The sequence below is a fragment of the Cygnus olor genome, chromosome 1 (genome assembly GCF_009769625.2).
Source record: "Cygnus olor isolate bCygOlo1 chromosome 1, bCygOlo1.pri.v2, whole genome shotgun sequence".
Taxonomy (NCBI): Eukaryota; Metazoa; Chordata; class Aves; order Anseriformes; family Anatidae; genus Cygnus; species Cygnus olor.
Genome location: NC_049169.1, coordinates 66,893,828 through 66,920,870, shown reverse-complemented (window position 1 = coordinate 66,920,870; position 27,043 = coordinate 66,893,828). Strand labels below are relative to the sequence as shown.

Here is a 27,043-nt window from a genome sequence, read left to right as displayed (position 1 = left end):
TTTGACATTGGATATGGTTGGCAATTGTATATTACCAACAGCAAAGGCAACATTTAAAGAGGCTTTTCTTTTCTCCATAAATTCTTTTTTTTGTGTTTTTTTTTTCTTCATATAAAACCACATCTCCAATTGCTACTGTAAATTTGGCCAAGTATTCAAGTTGACTGCAGATAATGAACTCTTGCACTTATTTACATATACAGAAGATATATACTATCATATCATACAATGGTTTGGCTTGGAAGGAACATTAAAGATCATCTAGTCCAACCCCCTTGCCGTGAACAGGGGCACCTCCCACCAGACCAGGTTTCCCAAAGCCCCATCCAGCCTGGCCTTTAACACCTCCAGGGATGGGGCATCCACAGCTTCTCTCTAGGTAACCTGTGCCAGTGCCTCACCACCCTCATAGGAAAGAATTCCTTCCTAAATACATATATTTACACACAGATGTGCTCCTGTCAAGCAGCTTTAAGCCTTCCTAAAGCAAACACCTTATTTGGGACTCGAGGCAAAATAAAAAATAGGTCACGTGAACTCACAGCTTTGTCCCGGTCTAGCCTGTGTTTTGTTTCATTGGACCATGCTTCTTTGGCCTTCCAAGGAAAATTCATCAATGGCAAACCAATCAAGTAAATGCAGTTCACACTTAGCATCAGAAAAAAAAACAAGTTTTGGAGGTTTTTCCAAGTCCCAGTTTCTATTCTCAGACTGCTTCACTTCTATCTACATGGGCTTATCCAAACCACTGAATCTATGAGAAGGAGCCAGTGAACAACCTAGAATAAAGGAACTCAACCTCTCCCACCCGGCCCCCTCAAAACAAAGACCAAAAAAAAAAAAACCCACAACCAAGTTTGTTAAAGTCTTTGCTTGTGGCATAAGGTAAATTTCTCTTCATCTCAGCTTGTGCAGGAGTAAAATGCAAAATACAACAAAGCTTATGTATATGGGTGGGGCATTTTTAAGCCTGATTGACATGTTATTTAAATTTCTGTGGCACCCTGAGCTAAATGATGATTACATAGAATATGGATTCCCATCTGGTGTTCTGCAGACCACTGACAGCCCACAGGACCACATCATGGTCTAGGCCCTTGATTCAAATGGGTCCTGACAGGTATCACCCACCATGTTATATGCTACCACAGTGAGCGTCACGCATCTGTTCGATGGTGCTAGGCCCTAGAACCACAGAACGACTTGGGTTGGAAGGGACCTTAAAGATCATCTAGTTCCAACCCCCTGTGAATCACAAGAAAGCACTGACATGCAGCCTTTCATAGGACATTGTCTGTGCCAGAGTTCACTACTTGGAACTGCACCTGAAAGGCCCAGGCCTTTAAATATATCTGCTTGGGTAACTTTTGTGACAGCCTTTGAAGATGTAGGTATCTGTTTTGGCCCATCTCTCATATTCATGATGTAATTCAGCAGTGGGAAAGGAGCACTACGCCATCCTGGAGGTGCTAGCAAACACCCAGCTTGCTATTGCTAACACTGCAATATACTAAAATGCATGCAGCAGCAAGACTTATCATCTCAGAGCCAGCCAGTTGCAATGGAAAGTTCCCATTTGTCTTTATTCCCTCAGGCAGGCTGAGTGTCAGTATGCCTTTTCCACTCCTTTCGCTTCCTTCCTCATCTTTCTCCTACTGCACATTGACATAAGGGCCAGGCAGAGCTTTCTGTTGACATTTGGATTTGCATATACAGGTCCCACCCCTGATCCTCAGAGACATTTGTCTATCATTTCCCATTAGCAGACAAAGGAAGAAACAACACTTAGCTGGGAGCTGCTGGCACAACCACTGGTTCTCATGTTAGAAGGATTGACCCTTGACTCCCCCCTTCAAGTGTCCTCCGAAATATTTCAAATATGCTGTCCCCAAAGATCAGAAGATACTGAAATATTATTCATATACAGACTAGAGTTGAAATCCTGGTCCTGTCCCTGACAGACTTCCCAAAGACCTCAATCAGGACTGGATTCCACCCTAGCAGGCCGAGTTCATCTGTAATGTATGATACAAAGGATAAGAGAGCTTACCTTGCATGTCAGAAACTGGTGTGCTCTCAGATTGTGCCAATATAGGCAACTTCGTCCTCTCATACACTTGTGCACACAAATGAAAAGGCATAATTTCTTTTATTCTAGCAATGCTTATTTAAGAGAAAGAATATTTTTACTCATATTGTCATCACTGAGGCCCCTTCTGCAGATATATAGGGCAGCTGAAAATTGCATCGGCTTTTACTACTGTTTAATGAGTATACGTCCTAGGTAATTACAATGAGACCCAACCCAGAAGTACAAAACACTGATATTAGAGGGATTTTACGTCTACAAAGCAGTTTGTGCTTAGACCCAAAAAAAGATCTGACTTACATTCACTGCACTTGAACACTGGGAAGCAGGTTCATGGGGTATTCACTGGTTACCCTTATCTTTTAACTACTTTTACCAGGAAAGAAATTCAGTTTCATCATGTTAATGCAATCACAAGAATGCCCACATCATGCATTAACTTCTCCTGCAGGCTTTGCCGCAAATCTGTGGCCTGAGTGTTGAAACTTGTGGCAATTCCCTGGCTGGTGGCCAGTTTCACATCCCACTAAAATCTCTGAGAGTGGAAAAACAATGCCCAAGCCAACGCTTTCCAGCCAGGAGCTGTTTGGTTTTTCATAACAGGAAACAACTGACAAACATCACCAAGAAACAGGTTAGGTCCGGCTCAGATGGCCAAGACCATATTAATGATGGAGAACGCATTTCCTCTTGGCCTGTACAAGCAAAGCTAATTTTCCCATCGATTTCTACTAGAGAAGAAAAAAAAACAGAGGCAGGACAAGCCACAGGAGCAGAAAGCATGCTGGGGGCTCTTGCCCAGCAGTGCTAATGGCCCAGTGATGCAGGCAGATGTGATGCACGGCAGGGTGTCATGCCTTGTGCACGAAGCAGCCGTCCCAGCTCTGGCACAAGGTCTGCACTAAAAGCTGGGCAGGCATCAGGCAGGGAAAATGCTGCTCTGTCCAACTGCAGGAGCATTTCTCCTGTGCTAGAACTGGCATGGAAGCCAGCAGTAGCAGTGCAGCTTTCCATACTTGCCTTTGCAAGAGTTTCACCCTCTCAGGCACAGAGCTGATCAGTGCCAGCAACCCGTAGCAATGGGAAGTATCAGCCTCTGCCTCCCTGACTTCTCACTTCTCCCACTCTGCTCTCATCCCTCTCATTTGTGTTTTTCTTCTATTCTACCCTCGTGCCACCGCTGTTGACCTTCATGCCCACATGCAGTATTTCAACAATACATTATGTGAACTTATCTGTGTCCAAATAGGTTTCATGAACATTTTAGTACACTGTTCATACTCTTCCTTTGCATCTCTCAGGTCTTGAATTAAAAAGCTAAAGTAATACCATTAAAAATAATAAAATGTCCAACTAAATCTAAGGTAAAGTTCCAACAGCAACATTCGCTCAGCCAGACTGCAAACTCCACATGTTTTCTGGAACACACTTTAAAATACAAAATCATGATATATTAAGCTACATAGTCAGTCATAAAAAAGTAATAGAAAATAATATGAAGATACAATGCAGCCAGCTTACTGTGGCTTCATATTTGTATTTTCAACTATTTTTTCTTTTCCTGTTAAAACATGCAGCCCTAGATCCAGCTCTGCCTAGTGCTGTGCATCATAAACTCTAATGAGAGTTGAGGGCTTTCTGTTTCTTGCTCTACTGAACAAGCAATAAGCAGCAATACCAAGTTTTAGTTGTTATCCCTACAGTTTTAAGAAACGAAACGAAACGAAACGAAACGAAAAGAAAAGAAAAGAGAAAAAGAGAGAGAGAAAGAGAGAAAGAGAGAAAGAGAGAGAGAAAGAGAGAGAGAGAAAGAGAGAGAGAGAAAGAGAGAGAAAGAGAGAAAGAGAGAGAGAGAGAGAGAAAGAGAGAGAGAGAGAAAGAAAGAAAGAAAGAAAGAAAGAAAGAAAGAAAGAAAGAAAGAAAGAAAGAAAGAAAGAAAGAAAGAAAGAAAGAAAGAAAAATACCCCTAAAGTTCCTTGGTTTGCTGATCTTAGTACTCATCCCTTAAGAGATACTAAGCATTTCAAACCTAAACAGTTCCTCAGGAGAAATGAAAGATAAATACCGAAGGTCCTGTCTGTTGCTCTGGAACTTTAGTTAATACATCTTCCCTCCCAGTTCCTGTACATTTACTTTGCAAAGACACAATGCATATCACCACAATAGACACATTTTAGCCTAAAGCCCATGCTACTCCATGGCAGAGCATCATGGAAATCTGTGGAATTCCACCAGGAATGAAACCAGGTGCTGAACTTTCTGTTGGGCTTTTCCAGCTCAAATTTTCAAAGTAATCTTAACAAATGAAGCCCCAATTGTTCCAAGTGGCTATACTAAATTATCTCTAATAAGCAGCATTTCTGTGTCTTTTTAGTTAAGAATCGAGGCATGAGGTCAGTGACAGCTTTAAAGAGGTGAGGTAGGGCAACAAAACTGCAAAGTCTTTTGACAGGAGAAGTCAAACAGGGTGCCACAAAATAGAAGTGCAGCAAACCATTTGCCATATTTGAAATTTACATCATTGGCCCATCTTCATGCTGGGTTTAGCTGAAAGTATGGAAATACTGACACACCAACAACAGCAAGCAGAAGACGGGACAGCAGTGAGGCTTTGTTACAACAGAAAACTGACAAGCAAGATGATACACACATACTGTGCGTGAGCCTGCATAAAACCTGATGCAGCAAGATTAGGATATTTCCAGTTACCCTCATAAGACTTGCACGAAGAAGCTGTGAAGTAGTCTTGACAATAATCTGACTATCTAGACATTCAAGCACAAATGCTTGTTGCCAGCAAGCATGGTGACAGCAATACATTGATACACCAGTAATGTTGTGTGCAACTTTCCCTTCTCAGGGAAACAGCAAAACTTTCAACAGAGCCTCAAATAAACAAGACAGGTGAGGCCCTGACAGTACTCTGTACACTCAATGCTGAGAGCACACAGGCATACACACTTTGTATGAATGTGACAAAGGAAAGTTACACTTGAGCCCTGTACCAAGACAATAAACTTTACAGTTGTTTAATTTTTTTTTAGGAACTGTGCCTCAGACAATGTCTGTGTGGTCCAGAAATGAAACTGTTTAATTTTCCTTCAAAAAATAAATGAAAAAAATCTCTGTATTGTGCATTATCTACTACCTTTTCCCTAAGATATTTACCCTAGGAATCCAAAACCCCATGGGGGCTCCTCCAACCTCTCTCCTTGCCTTGTTAGGTCCATCCAGCTCAGAATGAGAGACAGAGTACACGAGGCCAGTCACAGTCTAATTTCTAAGCACTGAAAGCACATGAAGCACACTTTTCACAGTCGAGAGACAAAGCCAGGTTGTATGTATACAAAGTGCTAGCCAAAACCAAAAACACAAGGCTGAAAGCGGAGGAAGGACAACTTCCAGTCTGTTTGCAAATGCTCTACAAATAGGGAAAGCATACTATGTTTGTTTACTAAGCAAATTATTTTTCACAACACAATAGCTTCATCTTCATCGATGGACTTGCTAGAAAAAAATCAGCTGAATTCTGCCTTAAAGTTGTACGCCACCTTCAAAATGATGCAACCAGAAACACAATTGCACTTATGATTGACACACATGTACGGAGGCCTCCTCACAGTGGCTGCTTCACAACTCACAAGATCTGATGATACAGCAGGGTGGCGATCTGCAAGGATACCGTCCCTACTCAAGATACAGAGAAGGCATTATGAAGTCAACAGAACACAAGGTAAGGAGAAGAAAAGAGGTCTGAGAAAAGAAATATAATGTGGAAAAGGAATACAGAAAAGGATCAATCTAAATCCCCTATCATGATCTTTGAAAACATAGAGGATTTTTACAATTCATACCCCACACAGAAATCCTGAAAATATCTTGTATCCTTAAGGTGAACAAAGGAAATAAATCCAGATCTGAAATTCATAAATAAACATGAGCAAACTGGCCAGATTTTTCAGTGCTTATCTGGACCAAATCAAACTTTACAATTTGTAAATACTGACGAGTGTCACTTCAGATATTGCTAAAGGATTCACTAAACATAAGACAGGTTGGTCAGCAGTTAAATCCTTTCTCCTTTGCTTTTCTAATGCTGAAAGCAATTGAAAACATGGGACATGCTTCTTGATGTACCCTAACTTTTTAGGAACAAAGAGTAAATATACTAGTTACATAGCTGACACTGCACTTCAGGCACCCATATGGCTTCACACAAAATAAGGTAAAAAAACAAATGCATGGACATTTACAGTCTCATAAAAGACAAGCATAATATATTCTAAAGCAGCTGTTAAATGATATTACTTGCAACACACTGTAAATGAAAATCCACACAGAGATGGCACCAGTTCTTCTCCTGGCCAAGACTCCTCGGCATAAGCTTATAATGTACTTCTTTCAAACCAAATGGTGTCACAACGAACATTACAAAAACTTTGCCCAAAGTGTTACATAGGGAATACATATGACTACAAAGTCTGAAGGATGTCCGCATGCTCCAGAGAGGGCAGATCTGAGCTTTTACTATCTATGCTACTGCTTTAAGTCCGTATTATTTTGGCATTTGCACTTAAAAAAAAAAAAAAAAGAGAGAGAGACAGAAATAACTTTGGAGATGACTAAGCAGTTTCTTGATTTCTATTAAGTACCAAAAAGCATTCCCGCCAATTTACAATTTATTAATATTTAAGTTTCTACAACTTAATATGAACTTGGTTCCAAGAACTACATAGGTCTCCTTAAAGTACGTGTAGCAATAAGTCAACACTGTGCCAGCTGGCAGATTAAACAAGCTATTAAAATAGGCTCCTACTGAATTTAAAGGATTGTTTTTCATCTTTTCCCTCTCTACTCCTCTACATCCAGATGTATTATTTAGGGAATATTTTCCAGTCCCAGTAAGAAAAGTAAAAGAAATGCCCTTGGCACTTAAAGAGTTTTTCCTCCAATGTGGTCTCCTGCTGCACTTGGAATTTATTCCATTACTATATGGCTTGCAATGGGCCCAAAACACCTCTGACTATATGAAAAGATAGGAACAGTGTGTTTGGGGTAGGTATAGTTCTTCATTCAAAAACAGGGACACCCTGAGGTGACTAACCTTAATGGATCATTATCCTGGAGTGTCGTCCCACAACCCACACCCTGCAGCCCTTTGGGCAGGAGACCAGCACTACGATGTGTGCTGTAGCTGGGAAAAGCAGAGCACACTCAGGTTAAGGACAAAGCCTGGAGCAGGGTGGCAGAGAAGTTCCAGTTTCTCTGCAGGCCCCACAGGACTTTAGTGGTGAGAAAAAAATCTGTGGTAAAACCCTGTAAATTCACAGAACTGAGGTCTTCAACATATCGTTTTCCTTCGGAGGTTCAAGTGCTTATTTGAACTTTGTTAAAACTATCTGTACTTCATGACCTAGCAGTATTCATGGGAAGAACAAGTCTAGAATAAACCGTGGTATTAAACCAGCTCTAGCGTAATCTGTAGCAGTGCAAGTTATATAATGGTATTTCAAATAAAAACACCCCTTATAACAATATTTCAGAGAAGACCTTTGAAAGATCAGGGAAAGAAAAAATAATAAAGTTTTCTCTCAGTATTTCAGTTCCTGTGTTGTGAAATGAGTTCAGTCCTGTAAACTTGCTACTGAACTAGAAAACCAAAAGGCCATAAAACCAAGTATCGGCACACAGCCAGAAGCTGAGATAGTCAGGTTTGGAGCTTGCCTGTGACTCAGAGCATCTCCTCCCCCAGGAGCAAGAAGCCCGCCTAGGCTCCTCCTCAGGCCCTGTCTGGTCCCACAGGGTGAGTGGTCACCTTCCTACCTGGCAATGATCTTAGTCCATGCACTGACTTCAGAATTTGGCTCAGTTTGATTTACTGAAATTGTTTTGGGGGTCACAAATTGCCCTTGCCCTCTTCTTTAGGGGCAGCTTAATTCTTAATTGCATAAAGCTAAAGCGTAAAAATGGTATTTTGTATGTGTTCTTTGTTTCTAATACCCAGTATCCGTAAGGGGACTCCCTTGCTTGGCTAGCAGTCGGGATTCATTAGACCTTTTATGATGATTCTTTCTGGTGTGCAGCTATATGATGAATCTCAGATGTTTAAATAGCATATAACAGTGCTCCATTGACCTTGCTGAATACAGTTGGAGGGAAAGAAAGGTAATTTTCCTCAAAGAAATGTTAAAAATGTGTCTCCACTATAGCACAGATGCAGAGGATAAAGGAACTCCAGAGGGATTAAAATATTTTAGATTAATTTGGAAGAAGGCCACATTGTGTAAAGCCTGGTTAGTTTGGGCCTTTCCAATTCCACGCCATATAAACAAACCCATTTAAACTGCATTTGTTAGAAGGAATGTTAAAAAAAAAATCCCCCGAAGTAGATGTAACTCAAATCACCTCCAGTTCTGGATTCTCTTCCTACTGCCTAAAGAACAAACATATGTACAATACAGCCTAACAAGAGCTTGTGCAGTTGCCGTATGATTCATACTGCTTGAAAATTAAGTCATTTAAGTAGAGGGATCCTGGCATCCTCAAGCCAGGTGTTAAAAGTGAAACAAGTTTAGAGCTGGTTGGTTCTGGAGCCTGCTTTCATACTTTGAACAAGATTGTTGCTAATCGACACAGTTTCCTCCGTCAACGTGAGCTCTGTTTTAAGAGGGAGCCTCAATATTTTGATATGCATCCTATCCTTCATTGGTTTTGTGGCAATGTTTTTATTCCTCTGTTTTTTTGTTTTGTTTTTAAATGAGAAGGGTAGGAAGTCTTTGCTTTGGTCTTGGTAGAACTAAAGAAAAGTAGAAAGGAAAGGGAAAGGAAAAGAGGAAAAAATAAAAGAACCTGTATTATCAACACAACAATACAAAGATTAACCTAATGTTTAATTCACCTGTGTGTGGAAGAAGCAAGTCCTTAGCATTTACTCATCTTCAAGGACTGAATTTTGCCATTTTTACTGACACAGAACAGAGTTTTTGCCTGCAGAGGCTTCCAAAGAGACAAGTCACAGAGCATGGTACCAAATAACCATGACAAGTAAACAGTTTCTGACCCTTATGAGTTAATGAAGATAAGAAAAAGGTATATGAGGGTTGCAGTGAGCCACCAGGAGGACTAAGAGCATGAAATATAGTGACTCTTTGCATGATTAGCTTCTACAAAACAATGGACACTTAGAGGGACTTTCCTTCTGATAAACTACAAATTGACATGAGGAATACCTTCCTATCTACCAAGTAAATGCAGAGTGCTTTCCAGTGGTCCCAGTCCTCTAGTTCTTGAAATTCCTCTGCCCTCAGAGGACACGAGGCAGCTGCCACAGCCAAGGACAAGATATTGTCTGTTCTCTCCCAAATACCCAAAAAGGATCCAACATCATTCATCACTGAATGTGACTGTCTTATAGTAGAATATGGCAACTTTTTTGAAGTTCAGAACAGTAGAACTCAGCAGTTTAGAATACAAAATGAGGCAAAAATGCCATTCTCATTACATGTACTTGCAGAGAATAAAAAGGTTAATTTAAATCCTGGGATTTGAAGGCTAGCATCCTTTCTTTGATTGAAATTAATAAGAGATGTTCTGCATATGATATTGTAAGAGGTGCTATGATGGATCTGACATCATAGATATAAAATTCAACAGATGATGGCTTCTGCGGCTATCATACATTTGATAGCACATCATTCATTTGCTACACTGCTACTGGTTCAAGCTTTCCATGCGATCTTTTTTCCTGTAGATTGTTACAGTGCATTAGCAATAAGTATGTTCTTCAGCATCTCCTGCCTGTTTTTAGTTTGACTGTGCCTATAACCAGCACTGTGCTTTGCAGATACTTTTTCAGTTTAATACCAGCACTGGTAACCATTAGCCCAAGAAACTTCATAAGATATTCTGCTAAATTTTGCTTCTCATAGTTCTAGCCTAAATATTGTTGTTCTTAGTACTTCTAGTTAGACACTAGTATACTGATCATACCTCCCTTCTTACCCCTGATTAACCCTGATTGATTCAAATAGAGTATGTCTGTTATCTGTAACAGTAAATTTTGAAATCTTACCAACGTTTTACTGGCTCTTAGTAAAGTGGCAGAAGTTAGATCAATTCAATCGCTTAATAAATCACATTGTTTCAGTTTAGATACACGCTACAGCCAATTTAATGTTGCCTGAGGTAGTCAGAGGATATGCTAAGGTCATACAGATACACAGTAGGGACACAAATGTACAGTGATGTAAAGTCACTCAGATGTCCTCATTCAGAGCCATTTCAGTTTATGAGTAACTCTATGAGCTCTGGTAACAAGGAAAGCCCCCGGCTGCTTCCACACGAAGCTCTTCAGGTGCATCAGCTCTGTGTTTCCATTCTAAAGGCTCCTGGCACCCACCCTGCACAGGCGCTGGATGCAGTAGGGAAGAAGTGAGATCAGACCAAGACATGACTGCATGAAGCTGACTCTGGTGTCCCTGCATCTGTGTCACAACTAATTCACTGCCTCAGTAAGCTATACTCAGTTAATGCTAACAAATAATTAGCTGTTGACTGTTAGTTTGTTAAAGACTTTTGTATGTAGGCTTAGTTTCTATGGAATTAAAAACAAAAAATGAAAATCCCGGTAAGGAAAAAATAGCTGATGGGAATCAATCAATAACAAATGATTAATGAAACTAAATCTTACTTTGAGATTTGTGATTTCTTTTTTTGCAGACTTTTCTTGGGTTCTCCTGTTCAATGTTTTCTTTGTGTTTGTAAAGAAAATAGCACTTGGATTATCCTCCGTTTTAACACAAGGAAAAAACATGACAGAGATTTGTCTTTAAGTGATAAAACTAGCAAAAATAGAACACTTATGATAACCCTGCCTTTGAAAAACATCAGGAAAAAGCCCCCCGAGCTCCACAAACATGTTGCAGATTGCACATGTCACATAACTATGGACTACAATTTTTTGCCTGAGGCTCCCACATTTAACAAAGGGAAACACTGCTTTCAACAAAAGATGCTATTCTAGTTATGTGCCCTTTTACCCTGTCAGAGAAACAGCTGGTATCATAAAGTCACAGCTAATTTGTATCACGTCTGTGCTAACAGTCAGATTCAGTTTGTATCAAACTTTCAAAGTTGGACTTAATACCAGTTGATGGATGACAGCTTTTCTTGCCTTCTCCCTTCTCAAAACATATTTAAACATTGCCCCACATAAAAATCCCCAAAATTCAAAATACAAATGGAATCCTTAATGTATCACATAACAGGAATATACAAAAATGTTTAAAATTAGCAAGTTAAAATTCCTGAAGATGAGTGAGAAAGTTACACCAACATTTCTGAAGGTCTGTGACAAATAAATAGAGCTGTAAGACAGACATGTGGGTACCAAGTGTAGTGGAAAAGAATTTTCTCAAAAAATAAAAAAGTAAAAATAAAATCACTTGCCTCAGGTAATCTTTTGCAGTTTAGGGTATCTGTTCTCCTAAAAATATTTCAGCCTGCCTGCAGAGACTTTAAGGGCTTTTTCAAGGTCAGCGCTCAATCCAGGGAAGGCCAATTTTACTTTTCTTTCTTTTCTTTTTTTTTAAAGGGACCTGTTTCTCATTTATGCTATTACATGTCATCTAGTCTCATTTTAAGATCCCTGAATGCCTGTACTGTGTAAAGGGACTTTAGTGGAAGTGAGAGTCAGTCCAAAGGCTTAACAGCTCCAAACCCACAGCACTCATGTGAGAAAGAGCTGCAAAGATCAGGCTCTTCTTGGAAAACAGACATAGGGGAACTTCCAGACATTGGAGAGTTCAAGCTCAGTTCAGATAAATATCTGACAGCGCTGGTGCACTTCTGAGGCTACCCTCCACAGCACCTGAGTCTAGAACATTAGCTTCAGACAAGATATTCCTTCGAGACTTCAGATACTTCCTGCTTCCCAATGACCTAAAAGTATTTGACCAAGCCTCTTTCCTCCCATGATCCAAAACCATCATCAAAATGTATACAAGAAAGATCTCACAACATCCTGAGAACAGGGAAGTACTGTTTTGGAGTGGGTTTTTTGATTGTTTTGACAATGCTGTGCAGTGGTATGATTATTGGGATTCCGAACAATTGGCCCTGGGTATCTGAGAGATCTAAGTACTCCAAGTGAACAATATCCCCAGGAAGTTCAAAGCAGCAGTATCAGTAATGTAGTTTTTAAGTGGCAGAAGAGCTTATTGCAACTGAGCTAAGAAAGAGCAGTTGTCAATGAAGAGTGAAGAATCCCAGCTCCCAGCCTATCTTTCCCTCAGTGCATGCATTTCCTGCCTTAGAAGGTTAATATAGCACAGAAGACAGTAAGATACAGCTTCTGCTGTGCCTAAGCTGTGCTTGGCACTGCTTTCTGAAGGACTCCTTGCCAGCTAACAGAGCCAAAGCGCAGCATGCTCCTACCACATCCTCTCCAGCGAGCTATATCCGCTCCCTACCTACTGGGAAGATGCAGATAATCAACTCCACTCCCTTCACTCCGAGCACAGCAGTGAATCTGCCCCTACCTATGATCCTTGTGCTTGTTCAGATTTTTTCTTCTTCTGTTCTTAAACCTCTGTCTGGCAAGGCACAATTTATTAGAAGCAGATTTCTCTTCCACTACTCAGTGCGTCAGTTTTACAATTCCTAGGTGGTGTAATTCCTGGAAAATAAAAAATGTTCTTCATCCAAAATTTTGGATGAGTCACAGCAGGTTTACTTGTTTTGGTTCACCCTCAAATGAAGCATAACTTTATACATCTAAATGATGCTCTGGTTTTGTTTCAGCTGCAAATTTCTTTCAAGCGATAAGACTTTCCTAGAAAATGATATACACAAACAGGGCTCAGCAGCCACTGAAAGGCAGTCATCACATTTTCCTGGGACTGTGGATTGCATCAGGAAGAAAGACACTATTACTTTCCAGGCTTGATCCCCTGGTATTAAACTAAACAAAACTCCAAACAGTAGGCTTTTATGGCTTTTCAAGAATGCAGTGCTACACAAAAACTATCAGGTTCTCATCATACCAAAAATGCCCCAGCTACAAGCAGAGTTTGCCTGAAGTTCAAGAAACTATGGGGAAACTCAGACAAGGTTTGGTGCTGCAACTCCATTTCCAAACAGCAGATGATAGATGAGAGAAAGAAGACCCTACATTCATCTTGGTGTAACTCACCACAATCAAGCCACAGAAAAATTAGGCTTTGGAGATTATACAGAAATGCCTTCAGTCCTGAATATTGAAGAGAAAAGATGACCAAACCCTTTCTTATACAATGTTTCCTAATGGAAAGTATCTTGCCTTAACAAAATGTACATTTCCAAAGAAGATAAAAACCAGTCATCACTAGCCAGTGACTTTGAACCTTAACCTTATATAGTATCACTTCTTTTTGAAAGAAATTTATACAAGCACATCACTTTTTTTTTTCCAAAGTCAGATATGGCTGTACTCAAGAATAAACGGAAGAGTTACAGAACTGTCGCATTAATACTGAACTGTATTAATGCATTTTATACTCAGATAAAGAGATGTGTCTTGTTTCCAGTACTTTACAGTGATAACACTTGTCTTTTCCTCTCCAAATGGCTGTATTGGTCCACATCATTTGCTGTATTGGTCCACATCATTTGCTTTAATGATTTTTCCAAAGGCAACTACTGGCATTTTTTATGGTATTTCATTCATCTCCCATACAGACCATCCTCCCATTTGCCCAGATTTACATTTTGGAGGAGAAGATTAAATGTGGAAGTTATCATCAGATTTTGCTTTTTCTTCATGACAAAATTCAACCACTTTGACAAGTTCTGTGCAAGTACGATAGGATTTCAGCATGAGACAAATGAGGCTCTCCTTGTATCCTCCACTTGGAGCAGATGACTGAGTCACCGAAGGACAGTGCATTTTCAGACAGCTTGTGCATCAAAATACGGCATCAGGTCAGAAACTCACTGAAGAACAAGTCTGAGTTTCAAGCAACTGAAGTGGATTGTTTCAACATGACAATGTGCATGTTCAGATGTGTCTACAAGTACAGCTCCAGCTGCTGAGCTTTCAGAAAAACTCTGGAGGGCAGTCACTGCTCTTTGCATATCCTATTCTAAGCAATGGGGTAGAGAACACTTGCATTGCTGATCTCATTGATTTTGGGGAAAAATGGCTTCCCTCTCCTTGGGTCAAATTTTTAAGGAATTTAGGTACCTTATGAAGGCACCACCCAAGGAAGCATGCAGGAACGTAAATTCAGTGATCTCACTGGAAGAGGCATTTCATGGGAAATTTTAGAATGTTTAGTCTGGTTCTGAATCAGAAAATTCCTCATTTTGGAATATCAGAATTTCTGGCTTCAGTGTTAAATGTCTCCTCTAAGGCTAAAAGTAATGCAGAACTCCAAAACAGCAATCAGCAGAGAACAGCCTGCAACAATCACCAGTCCATCCAGCACTTGCACAAACCTTCTCTGAAGTGTACATAAAGTTAAATTTGCTTCCCCAAGGACGACGACAAAAACAGCTAAAATGGGTCCAGACCCAGCATTCCTGATGGCGGGGAGGCTGCTGGAGATGAAAGGAAATGCAACCAGTGTTCAGTCTGTAGCCATGTCCCTCTCCTCCTCCACACCGCTCTTGCCAAAAAGAGGAAGAATGGAGCAGAGGTACATAGGAGGGCCAGGCACATGGAAAGCATGTTCAGCCATCAGTGAGAATAAGAAGCAAAGTGTACCCTGAATTAACTGAAGATGAAGGTACCTAAGGGAGTTGCCTTGACCCTGGTGCAATATTTGTGACCCCACCAGACTGCTGTCATAGGCATCGCTTAAACTTAGAGCCAGTCTTCTGTATGTCTCCAGTCTGGAATTTCCATATATTGAGGGGGTGAAGTTTATGTACATTGTAAACACTTCCTTTAAAAGGTTTGTGAGCCCTCACTTTTTTTGTTGGCTCTGACAGTGAAAGAACATTTAAGAAAAAAAAAAAAAGTCTAAGTCACACGTGTTGTAAATAGTCAGCAAACATGATTACTTGGACTCTCACAGACCCCCCCCCAGAGCCCACACTTGCTCTAAAAAGAACAGAAGACACAAGTAAATATGATTTAAGACTCTCATAGCAAGCAGAAAACTTGCTGAAATCCAATGAAGAAATAAAAATAGCTACTAGAAGAACAGCCAAATGTCCACAAAGTACTTATGATAAAATTCAAAGATTTTGATTTGAAGATAAAATTAAAAATGAAATCCTTTAAATCTAGTATCTATTTAGAAGAAAGATTTTGGTGACAATGGCTCCAAAGGAATAAAAGTCAAGGGTCTGACTGCAGCCCTGCCCACTGTTTAGAATCAGCCCCCAAAACAGCAGGCAAGCACAAGGAGGGAGGAGGGAGTGGGGGGGAGTAATATAGAAAAACTTTTACAGAAGAAAAAAAATGCAGAAATACCATCGGATTTCCTCTGGCAAGGAAATCTGAGGTAAATACTTTAATCATACTCACAGGAAGGCAATCAGAGGAAATATTCTGAACCTTTCAGTAACAAACCAGATGCTGATGAATTCAAAATGATGACTGCAGAAACAAGAGGTGATCACTGTAGATAATTAAAAGAAGGCTGTTTAGCAATAGCATAGTAATTGCACATACAAAAAAAATACTCTTCATATGCCTTTGATGAACTTGTCTTTAGAAAAAAAAAAAAAAACAACTTTAGTATAAAACAAAAATAATAAAATAGAACAAAACAAAAATTTTGCAAGATTGACAAAACCACTATCAACAGCTCTGTAGCCTAGAGACCGACAAATCAGACTGATTTCCCAAAAGCTCTCAAAGTCACTAAAACTAAAAAAGGTCCCATCTAAGAGGCTACGTAGAGTAAGACTTTTCCATTTTAAAGACGATTGAAATTGTATGAGAAAGGCACTGTATGGGTTTTAAACACTAAATGTTGTTTATTGTCATACGAGAACTATGGTTCAAGAAAGAATTAAAAAATCATGAAAGATTGTTTCATCAGCTGTGAGATATAGTAGTCTGGATGCAACCTCTAGATCAGAAAGTCCCAAAGCAGAAGTTGCCACACTCTTGGAGAGCACATAAAAGGAAGAGCCATTCCATGCCCACCTCCTTTCATTTGCTTTACTGTGACTATCTCAATGTCTCAGAGAGAGGATACTAACCTGGAGAGACCTTTGCTCTGACCCAGCATGGCCACACTTCTGTAAACATCAGTTCAGAGAGTTCCAAGAACTTAAGAGTTCAAACTCTTATTCAAAGGCAGTACAACAATTTGTGGGTGATCTAGTAGAAACTCCTAATGGATACTAGGAAATATAGTAAGAACAGGCTTCATTGAAGCAGACTGATTTTTCTCTGAAGACTTACTCTTCATTCAGCTACCAATTTGGCAGTATACTCACACACAGCAGTAAAAATAAAAGCTTCTTCAGAGAAGCTATGCATGGTCCATTCTCCTTAGACCAAAGGACCTTCATACAGAACATCCCGGTGCCAGAGGAAATACCAAAAATAGGCTTCAGTGATTTTAAATGTAATTTAGGATCAGAGTGTGAGACCATAATTTGTATTACTTTTTGGTTATTCACAGGAAACTCACTGACTTTGAGGGACTTGATGTAATTGAGAGAGATGTAATCTATTCAGCAATTTCAGAAATGGTTTTACGGTCTGATCTCTGGGTTTTATAGACACCTGTCTGATCTATAATTACTGAAAACTTTGGGGCTGGTCAAAAGCAAGATTTTCATTCATTCCATTTTAAGTTTCAATATTAGATTCAAAAGAGATACGAATCCCCAATTCTTACTGTTACTATGCATATAACTCATAGCAGAAGAGAGCAAGGTAAGAGGGACATCAAGAGCTGAAATGAACAACCAAGAACTTCAAATCATTGTCATCTCGCTGGTTAATCCTGCTTACAAGCAAGAGAAGTCTGGGCTACATCAGTCCACAGAGCTCTGACTCATGTATAGCATAAAAGCCCTTCCAGGTCACTGAATTCATTCAAACTTTTTCACCAACCAGAAAAGCTGACTTTGCCCATTTCTGTTTTTTAGTGTGCACCACTTGACATTCATCAGACGTGGTCTGAATGTCACGAAGGTATGCATTCCGTGGGGTCCTGGTTATAACAGGCTTTTTCTACTTCAAACTGTTTGCTTTCTTCCAAACTCTTCAAGAGTTAAAAGAGAGAGAGAGAGAAAGAGACAATCCATATATGATTTTTCCTTTCCCACAGCAATAAAGCCCTCTTCTGCTATTTTCTTTGTATTTGATCTGTCCTAAAGCAATATTTTTCTGAATTGAGATCAACATAATTTGTGACATTAATAAAATGACTGAAATATGTTTTCTCACTATGTGCTGTCCCAAAGAACCTCTATCACACCACAGTTCCATAGTGAGCTGACTACGAAGGGCTGAGAACATTTTAACAAACAGGAAAATTCCACACAATTTAAGCATGAAGGAATTTCAGGTCCAGGTCGAAAAACAGACTTCACAAAGCTAAGTCCTCCAATCCAAGTAACATCACTAGGGTCTGGACCCATTTTGGGCTGTAATCTTCTGTGGTGAAATTGGCAGATTTTTTTTTTAATCATTTTTTCGATCCTTTGAATATCCCCAACCATAAACACTAGGTTCATGTTCTGCTCTTATTCATGCAATAGCATTAGTATCATTGCAGACCTAAGCACACTCCCAGCATTGCAAATTCAAGAATACAGTGGAACTTGATTCCCAGCTAATATAGGTACTAGATTCTCAGCTAATGTAGGTCAGTTAAATGCAACTTTAACATTGATCAAATCATTCTGCTTTTATCTGAAGTTCTTGAAAATGCTTTTGTCAGAAGTATTTTTGTGATTTAAGAAAAGAGTGAATTTGATTCGACAAACTGGAGAAACTAAGCCACATTCAAGGCCATTCAGAAGTTGACCTGACACATCTAAATGTATTTTTTTTTCTTTATGAAAGCTATATGCACACCCAAACAAAAAAGCATGGTTTCATTCCCCCCCCCCACCCCTTACTCTGTTCATAAATTCAGTTTCATTTCACCAGGTAGCTATGAACAGAAATGAAGTTATAGAGCTCAATTACCTAATATATATTCTGCAGGTGCTCTATTTTATCCAAGAGCTCAATGGCAAGGGTTATGATAGGATTTGAATCTCATCTCTCCTTGGAGGACTTTTAGCCTACATCTTACCCAAGCACTTGAATGTACCTCCCAGTCTTTCTTATCAGCGCTGCTGTTAAGAGTGTAAGAGAAACTGTGACACAGTAAAGGTCCAAATTGCTCAGTGTCCTGCCTCTTGCAACTGGCCAATACCAGATCTTTAGGGTAAAACATAAAAGCAGGGAACATATATAATGATGCTTCCCACAAATACTCTTCCAGCTTATAACAACTTGCAACTTCCAGAATACCAGAGTCAGAGGTGGAATCTGTGTATTTACTGATCTCCACGGCAGCTTTTTCCCATTATTATTTCCAGTAGCTACAAACATTCAGCAAAAACCCACAGCAGTGTCCCATGACATAATTATTTGCTATATGAAGACACAGCTCACTTCGGACAGGCAATTAAACCTTCATAATGACACTTGGGCTCAGCTATGCCACTTCCCAGCTGAAAGTTCACTCACCTAATGCACAGTTAGGTGTGGAATGCAAATAGAAAGTGTTCCTCATTGCACAACATATAATGGAGCAATCGCAAATTACCCAATAGCAAAATAGTTAAGAAGCTGCTTTGGAAATAGCACATCTGGGTTTCAGTCCCAGTTACATATTTAATCATTCAGGAAAGTGAAATAACATCAGTAGGAGAGAATGGAAGCACCATAAAGAATAGTTGGATAGTACACTTTAAAACTCCTTTGGACAAAGGAGGTAATCCAGTTTATTGGGTTCTTACTAATCTATTAGGCAAAAGGATCCCCTGGATCTTTAAAAATATCATTTCACTTCACAGAATCACAGAACAGTTCAGATTGCAAGGCATCTCTGGAGATCATCTAGTCCAATTCCCTGCTCAAAGCAGGTTGCCCGGGATCATGTCCAGCTGGGTTTTGAGTATCTCCAGGGATGGAGACCCCACAGCCTCCCTGGGCAATCTCTTCCAGTGTTTATCATTTATGGTTAAAAAATGTCTTATGTTTAAATAGAATTTTCTGTATTTTATCTTGTGTCCTTTTCATCATGTCCTTTCACTGGGCACCCCTGAATCTGGTTCCACCTTTTTTTTTTTTTTTTTGTCATCAACCCACTCCTCTACCTCACAGAGATGGAGAGTAGATGTTAAATATAAATCTCGTTCCAGTTACAGCAGGAATTTTTGTCCATAGATTTCAGTATTGGCTCTTGTGCAAACCCCCTTTAAATAAATGGTGTAGGTGAGGTATTTCTTTGCTTATCCATTTCTTCCAGATCTCCTTTTCTCCTTTTAATTTTTACGTTAGGACTGCCAGATAGTTTATTTACTTACAAAGACATTAGAGGGAACACTTAATAAAACTTTTCAACTTTTCCTCAGACGCGCTATGTGCACAAAGAAGGCTTTTCATTAGAGCATTTGGCAAATAAGTGTTGCGAACAGAAGAGGGGCATGGGAAGCCTCACATGCACCCATTACTATCCGAACAGGTGCCCAAGGAATTTGTTTTTCAGGATGACCTAAAATGGGGAGTTGTGTTGTCTCCTGTGAACTGCTCAATTAATCATTTCTGAGCAGTTTATCAGAACACAACATGAGCATTTGACATAAATAAAAACCAACTAATAACTGTCCTGCAGTACTACACTTAAGTGAGAGCTGAATTTTAAAACCATAGTTAAAGCCCATTGCCTTCAGGCTACACACACACATACATGCTCTGCTGAATGTGGACAGTTTGTTCTATCTGAGCGATACTTCACAGAGGGCAGCAGCCACCCCCAAGTTCCCAATTTTTCTGTCAGTCTTAGAACTGTGACTGCAGTAGTATTGCCGAGCTCCATCTCTGTGGGTGCTATACCAAAAGCAGAACAAAAGGGTAGTTCTTACTCCCAAAGAGTTTAGAAGCCAAGTACAGGAGGGATGAAACTACACATTATAAACTTGTGATACAAGAGCTATACTCAGAGAAGTTAATATAACATTGTTACATTAATATATTATTAAAGAAAGGCTTTAGAGTTCAAGTGTCATCTTAATTTCAGCTGAAGAATGACTATTAAGATATTTTCAGTGAAATATTTTCGTCTTCTAAATATGTAGCTTCGTGTACATACCACCATTATTTTTCAAAGGTTATGAAGCACTCAGTCCATTATAGTTTTGTCTTTCTGTGGCCTCATGTGAAGAGGATTTCAGTGATGCAGAAAAATATCAATAAGTACATGTTCACATGGAGAATGTGAGCTGCAGGGAAAGGTTTCCCACTGTCACATTTTCTGGTTGAACTACAGATCATGAACCACACAGGCTGCATAATATACAAGGCTGATGGTCCTGATTGTCCAGATGAGTTCAGGGTCTGGAGGTAAAGAGTCAGAGAAGAGGAAAATCATGCTGTCAGCGATGCCTCTTCCAGCCCAGCTGCAGAATATATTGGAGATCTGAAGAGCAGGGAGGAAAGAAATCCTTCTCCAACATCCACCCACCACCTTTTGCAGTTCAACTTCTTGGAGGCCCCATGGACACCACTTTCCATCCCCTCCCAACACCATGGGCATAGCAGTACAGAGAATGGTTTGCCAAAATAGGGCTCTGGGGCACCCTGAGCACACTGCATCCCATGTGCTAAGCTGCTCAACGAATGTTCTCAATTACAATTTGAATCAGAGCTTATAATCATGATTGTTCTTTAAAACCATGCCAGACAGCGTACACATTAGAAGAGAGCCTATGAAGGAGAGATTTGTCTCTTCCCTTCATCTAAGCTGCTGAAATCCTTTTAAACAGCAACTCATCTGACCTAGAGTTTCAGGCAATGCCATATTTCTTGTCAACCACCTTAAAATGCCAATTATCCTTGCACTAACCTCAGCAATAGAGCTCCCTAGGACTGTGGTGATCATCCCTCCTACACAGACAGTGACACTGCCTCAGTGAAGGGAGCAACTTTTGGACATAATGATTGCCACAAATACAGACTTTTATTCTACACAGCCTGGTATGAGACAGGAAATACAAGAGAACTGCTTCCTGAAGTTAAACACAACCAAAAGGCAGGAGAAGATACAGCTCATACCTAGTGGAAGTAGACTTTGCATTTGCAGAAGTTCTTTGCATTGTTATTCTTGAAAGTAGAGGCTAACAAATAAGCCAAGTATGCGTACATATGAGCAGATGCGGGCTGAACATCATGCCCAGCCACACAAATATAGCACTTGCTTCCTTCTTTGGCCATGTGCGTGCTACTAAGCAGAAACCATTTGCTAACCACACCGCAGTGGCATTCACATTAGCAGAAAACCAGACTCCTCATCTCTTCCTGCTTCGTTCAGCACTTACTGCCCACATGAAAACAGAGGGGTTGTGCTCTTTGCTTGCTCCACACAGGGTCTGCTGTCCCATGGACATCAGTGGCAGCAAAAACAGGCCAAGCCTGTTCCAGAATAGCCATTTGTTCTCATGCAAACCTGTCTCCCCAACACTACAGCAACATGAGCAGGAAGGAAAAGCCAATACAGGAGGGGTTTTCCCCTTTCAATTTGTGATCTGGAAGGACAAACATTTTTAAATTTAAAAATCAAAGCTTGATCAAAGATCCCTTTTGATCATCTAGAGTTTGAACATATACTCTCCTACATCACTGGCAGTGGGTGCAGGCGTGTCTGCGACAGAACATGCTGCTGAGGGAAAATATTTACTGATAAAAAGTCCCAAATTCCTTGCAAATCTACATCTCCTGAGGTATCCAGTCAAATGGCTGCTGCAAAACTTTCAAAGTACCTACTGTCAACTGCTCTAACAACTGCAAGAATTGTGGGGTGTACTGTCCCATTTAGAAAAGGGTTACAGAAAGCTTACAGCTTTGATCCAAGTATTAATAATCCATTAAAAATTACTGCATAATAATTCAGAAAACAGTCACTTACAACAGTCCACAAATGGAAACTGACTGATTTAAAGCATATTTTGACAGCTGCTAGCATCATTCAACATGACAAATGAAGGAATTTACTCAAAAAAGCAGAGGAGTGCAGCCAAAATAAGTCTGTAATAACAAAAAGGTTGTCTTGTGAAAGCTCTGGTTTTCTCCTCTTCTACGTCTTTTTCAGTTATTGAATATGAACACACTGCTGGGATGAGTGTCAGGAGAGAGGGAGCTACAGGGAACATTCTACAAATTGTGTCCTCTTCAGGGAATTTTAATTAATGGTGGTTCTGAGAAGAACTGTGATTGACAGGATTAGTGCCAGTACTAAAAGTTACTATTTGAGGATCCTAGAGCTCACAGCTCGCATAAAAATAAAGCAGTTTAGAAAAGAGCTTTGTGCAAATGAAGGCATTCCCTCAGCAGGGAAGGTTCATGTGAATGTCTTCCGTGGCTTCCCTTCACATGGGATTTTCACTGGAGATGGGATAGCAGAAAGTCTCTGGAGAACTGCCTCCCCTGGGGTGCAGAAGGTTTGATTCAAGTTTTCTAGGTTAGTCCTTGGGGAACATTTCTATAACGAGCCAAAATGTAACTCTAAGAATGAACGTTCCAAAACTTCATGGAGGGGAACATATGGTTCCACTTTCTGTGCTTCAGGATTTATTTCAGGTTTGTACCGAATACCTTTTTCTTTCAGTTTTCCAGTTCATAGCACCTTCCTCCTAAGATAATCTTATAGCATTCTCCTAGTAAGAGTCAGCTCAAAACACACGATTTCACTACTGCTGTAATCTGTTATAAAGGGCTTAGGACAAACCATTCAGCTGACCACAAGCACTGCATTTTATTTGACTATTATTAAATATTTAAGTACTAACCCAAAGTAAACCATTTTTTAGAAGGGGTAAAGTATTACATGCCAAAACAATAAACTAGAAATTAGCAAAAGCTGCTTATTCCAGAAATCTCCAATCTCTTTCAAATCCTTTTTGGGCCTTAAAAATGCTTGGGTAGCAATATTTATTCAGATTAGGATCATCCATATTCATTTGTGCTTGCCTTTCTGGCTTCTAACTGAGGCAATATGAGCAGAGCTAAATTTCCACAGGAAAAAATATAGTACACCAAAATGCTGCCACTTATTCAGGAATAAACAGTGCAAATAACTTTTTTTTTTCATGGCTATATTGTATATGGAAAGAATGCAAATCATGCATTGCAAAGACAGTCCCAGTGGCAACATTGTTTGGCAATTAATACATATAGTTATATCTTCTTCCATGGTCTGGTTCCAGTGACCCAACAAACCACTGTTCTTTGGTTGTTTTTTGTTTTTGTTTTCCCCAGCAACTACATTTCTCTTTGGGAATAATTGTAAGTTTGATGCTGTCAGCTCCCATTGCTGCTGGCACTAGTATATGAACCTTTAAGGCTACAGCATTAACAACTCAACTTTAATTAGCTTATGAACACCCACAGAAAGCGCCAGATACTCATGAATATTCAGGGACCTCTAAATGTCCACAGAAATCTTAAATTTTAGTCACTCAAGAATCAACTTTTAGGGGCAGACACCATCTTCGCTATACAAGTCATCAGCTCTGTCATGACATGTGGAGGAATGGATCATAATCGCCCCAACTTCTTCCTGTTCTGCCCCACAGGACGAGGAAATTAAGTTGTTGGAAAAGGCCTGTTATGCGTGTCTATTTTCTACCTTTTCACCTAATGCGCAAACACAAAAACTAGCAGTTTGCAATCGATCACCTAAAGAAAAACCACTAAGGCTGCTCGTCAGCCTTCAAACACTACCTCAGTGCTCAGTGATACCTGAATCTTGCCAAACCCAGTCCATTTATTTTAATGAACTACAACTCATAAATTCAATATACAGTTTAAATCTTTCCTCACTTGGCAGCCATATAAAACAGCATGGAATGTGCACATAAAAAAAAGCTATCCTGGTCACACCTGTTACTTTTCCAAAAGGAAGGGCATGCTCAGGTACTGTAGATGAGAATCTAGATGACTGAGCCCCAGCTACTTGTTTAGACTGTTAACTTTACTTTCAATAGTAGGAAATATTACATAAAATCTATGTAACACATATAAGCTAAGTGCAAATGATGAAAGAAATCAGCAAGGGAAAACAGGCCAGAGAGCCGTTGTGATGGAAGAATAGCAGCTGGGAAAACTGAAGTCAACCCAGCTATGTTATTTTTTTAATTAAAAATAAACATGGGCTTTGTTGCCAAGGGATTGGTTAGCATTCCATTAAAAAAAAAAAGAATTTTGTTTTACTTCATTCTCATTCCCCCTCCTTACCTCCATCCCTCTACTTCCCCTCCCTCTTCTTTTCCAAAGTATTTATAGATTTTGCAGAAAACCCATGGTCATAAAATTTAGGTCAGTCTGCAGCACCACAAAGAGCCGCCTAATTTTTAAGGCATTCTCATTCTCTCACATGAATGCTTCCTTGATTAAAACTAGTCAGAGACTATCATTTTTAATTCTTTGTTAATTATTTCATCTTCACTGCTGACCTTGCTAGCTGCACAAGTACACATGACTGCACTGCCTGAGACTGCAGGCATGCAACTGATAGAGGCCCTCTTTGGGCAGCCCTTTTAACGAAGGTTTCAACAGACCCACATTAATCCTTCCAAGGTCAGTCTTGCTTCTCTTCAATCAAATATTAACACACTACTTATTCATGCCTGGACTGGAGTTTGTCCTATTTTTTTATGGAATTTTCTTGTGTCTAAGAGCAGAAGAAAATTGGCCACTAAAGATCTTACACTGTTTCTCTGCAGTCCTTACTACACAGGCAGGAGTTTGCCCATTAGCAGCGAAAAACTGAAGGATCCAAAGACTTCGTTCGAGCTTTTCATACATTCCAAGGACTTAAAGGTTAACTACTTTGAAAGGTTGGCTACCTCATTACACTGCCTCCTCTTTGCTGTTCATTCATCTGTCTTATACCTTTCTTGTGTGCCTTCTTCATGCCTATCCTCAGAACAGCTTTCTCCTACCAAAGTCTTAGCCACAGACCAGCCTTACCACAACCATTTCACCACACTGCTTCCACAACACACTTCAGAATCTTATTTTGTCTAATCAACTTCTACTTTTCCCCATCTGCTTTACTGGTTATTTTCATTTTGTTTTTGTTTTAGACCATAATTCATATGAAACACCTAACCAGAACCAGTTGCAATTGTTCCGATAAAACATTATGTAGGAGAGGAGTTGATGGGGCAATTCCACCCCCCAAACAGATCACTGAAATTTTCTGTAGAAACATCCTTCTTCAATATCTTCTTTACTGTGCAGGTGACTGAGCACTGGCACAGGTGGCCCAGAGGGGTTGTAGAGTTTCCTTCTTTTAAAATATTCCAAAGGCACCTGGACACAGTCCTGGGCAATCTGCTCTGAGTGGCCCTGCTTGAGCAGGGGGTTGGACCAGATGACCCTCAGAGGTTCCTCCCAACCTCATCCATTCTGTTGTTCAACTGAACCAAGGTATCAGGTTCTTGCTGAATCAAAGATTATTCTAATGATTAGTCATTCAGCTAGCTGGTGAGAAAAATAGAACTCAGGTAAAGGAAAAATATTTGCATCTACCTCCTGCACCACAGATAAGTACCATCATGCATAGCAAATCACCACCCTAAGTGGTGTTCTTGAGTAGGACTTGCTTGCATCTATTTGGAGTCACTCTAGTTTGCATTTTAAAAAAGTCCATTGGTGAAGAGTATAGAATATTTAATTACTTATTCCATGCTGAGTGACTCTCAAGAGAGTCCTGAACAAAAACAGTGTGCTACAGAATTGTCGATTCACCCACATTTTCACAAGAGAAAGACCCTGCCTCCATCCCAGCTGCACAGAGTTATATTTAAACCTTCAGTCTTGAAAGGAGCCCTAGCCAAAGGATTAGGCTAGATGTGTCTCTGCTTTTCTACTTCACAAGGTCTTTATGCATTTCCAGAAAGATTGTGAATTTGTGAAAACTAAGATAGAAATATTTTTATTTTTATTATTCATCTTTGTTCGTTATCTGCTGACTCACATTCAAATTCCCCAAGTATCTGAATCTTCCATCGACTCCAGAAAAAATGTGGAGTCCACCACAGAAGATGAGGTTAGCATAACGCACATTATTTGCAATGCAACAGTAAGCATAGGAGAAAGAAGATACTGGGTTGCAAAACAGTTTTCTTTATGCTTTGCATATTTTTTGGAAGAGAAAAAGAAAACCACATTAGGCGAAGCAATATGTTTTGACTCAAGGACATTGACTCACAAAGAAATGTTGCTGCAACTAGTGAGAGTTCAAGTCATTGTTACCCAAACCATATTTAAAAAAAAAAAAAAAAAAAGAAACATTAAAAATCCCTTGGAACTCAAATGCTATTCCTCATCCTAACCAAATGTAAATATTTCAACAGCTTAGTGACCAACAGTATACAACAGAGAATGACTTTTTCTGGGTAATTAAGCTTTGAAACAGAGCTTAAACTAATTCTGTGAACATTAATTTTCTTTTATGGCAACACAAAATTGGATTCGGCATTAGAAAATAAGAGAAGGGAGGGAGAGGAGGGGAAGAATAGTTTAGCACTGGCAGAACCTAAACATGCCGTGCTTCAGCCTCCTTCAGTTTTACATGAATTTCCATGTAAGAATAGAATTTAGTTGAATTAAACATGGTCAGAGGGGCAGTTTTGTCTTTCAGATGGTCACTTGCAGCTTGAGTCTAAGGGTTACATGAAAGCAGAGAGATGTGAGTGAAAGACTTCTCATTTAAACTTTTCCTTTTA

The 27,043-nt window shown here is 39.8% G+C and overlaps 1 protein-coding gene across 38 annotated transcripts in view; it reads right to left on the bottom strand.

Moving 5' to 3' along the window:
* CALD1 (caldesmon 1) overlaps positions 1-27,043 on the bottom strand; it is a 194,219-nt gene that overhangs the window by 101,629 nt on the left and 65,547 nt on the right. For 23 of the 38 annotated variants that reach the window (XM_040563282.1, XM_040563554.1, XM_040563229.1 and 20 more), the window contains one exon: positions 15,600-15,693. The exons of 11 other annotated variants lie outside the window; for them this stretch is intronic. The gene's annotated coding sequence lies outside the window, so the exon portion shown is untranslated. Of the gene's footprint in view, positions 1-10,778; positions 10,798-12,627; positions 12,765-15,599; positions 15,694-18,230; positions 18,254-27,043 lie in introns of those variants that run through there. 4 more of the 38 variants (XM_040563515.1, XM_040563271.1, XM_040563320.1 and 1 more) reach the window with 3 other exon arrangements.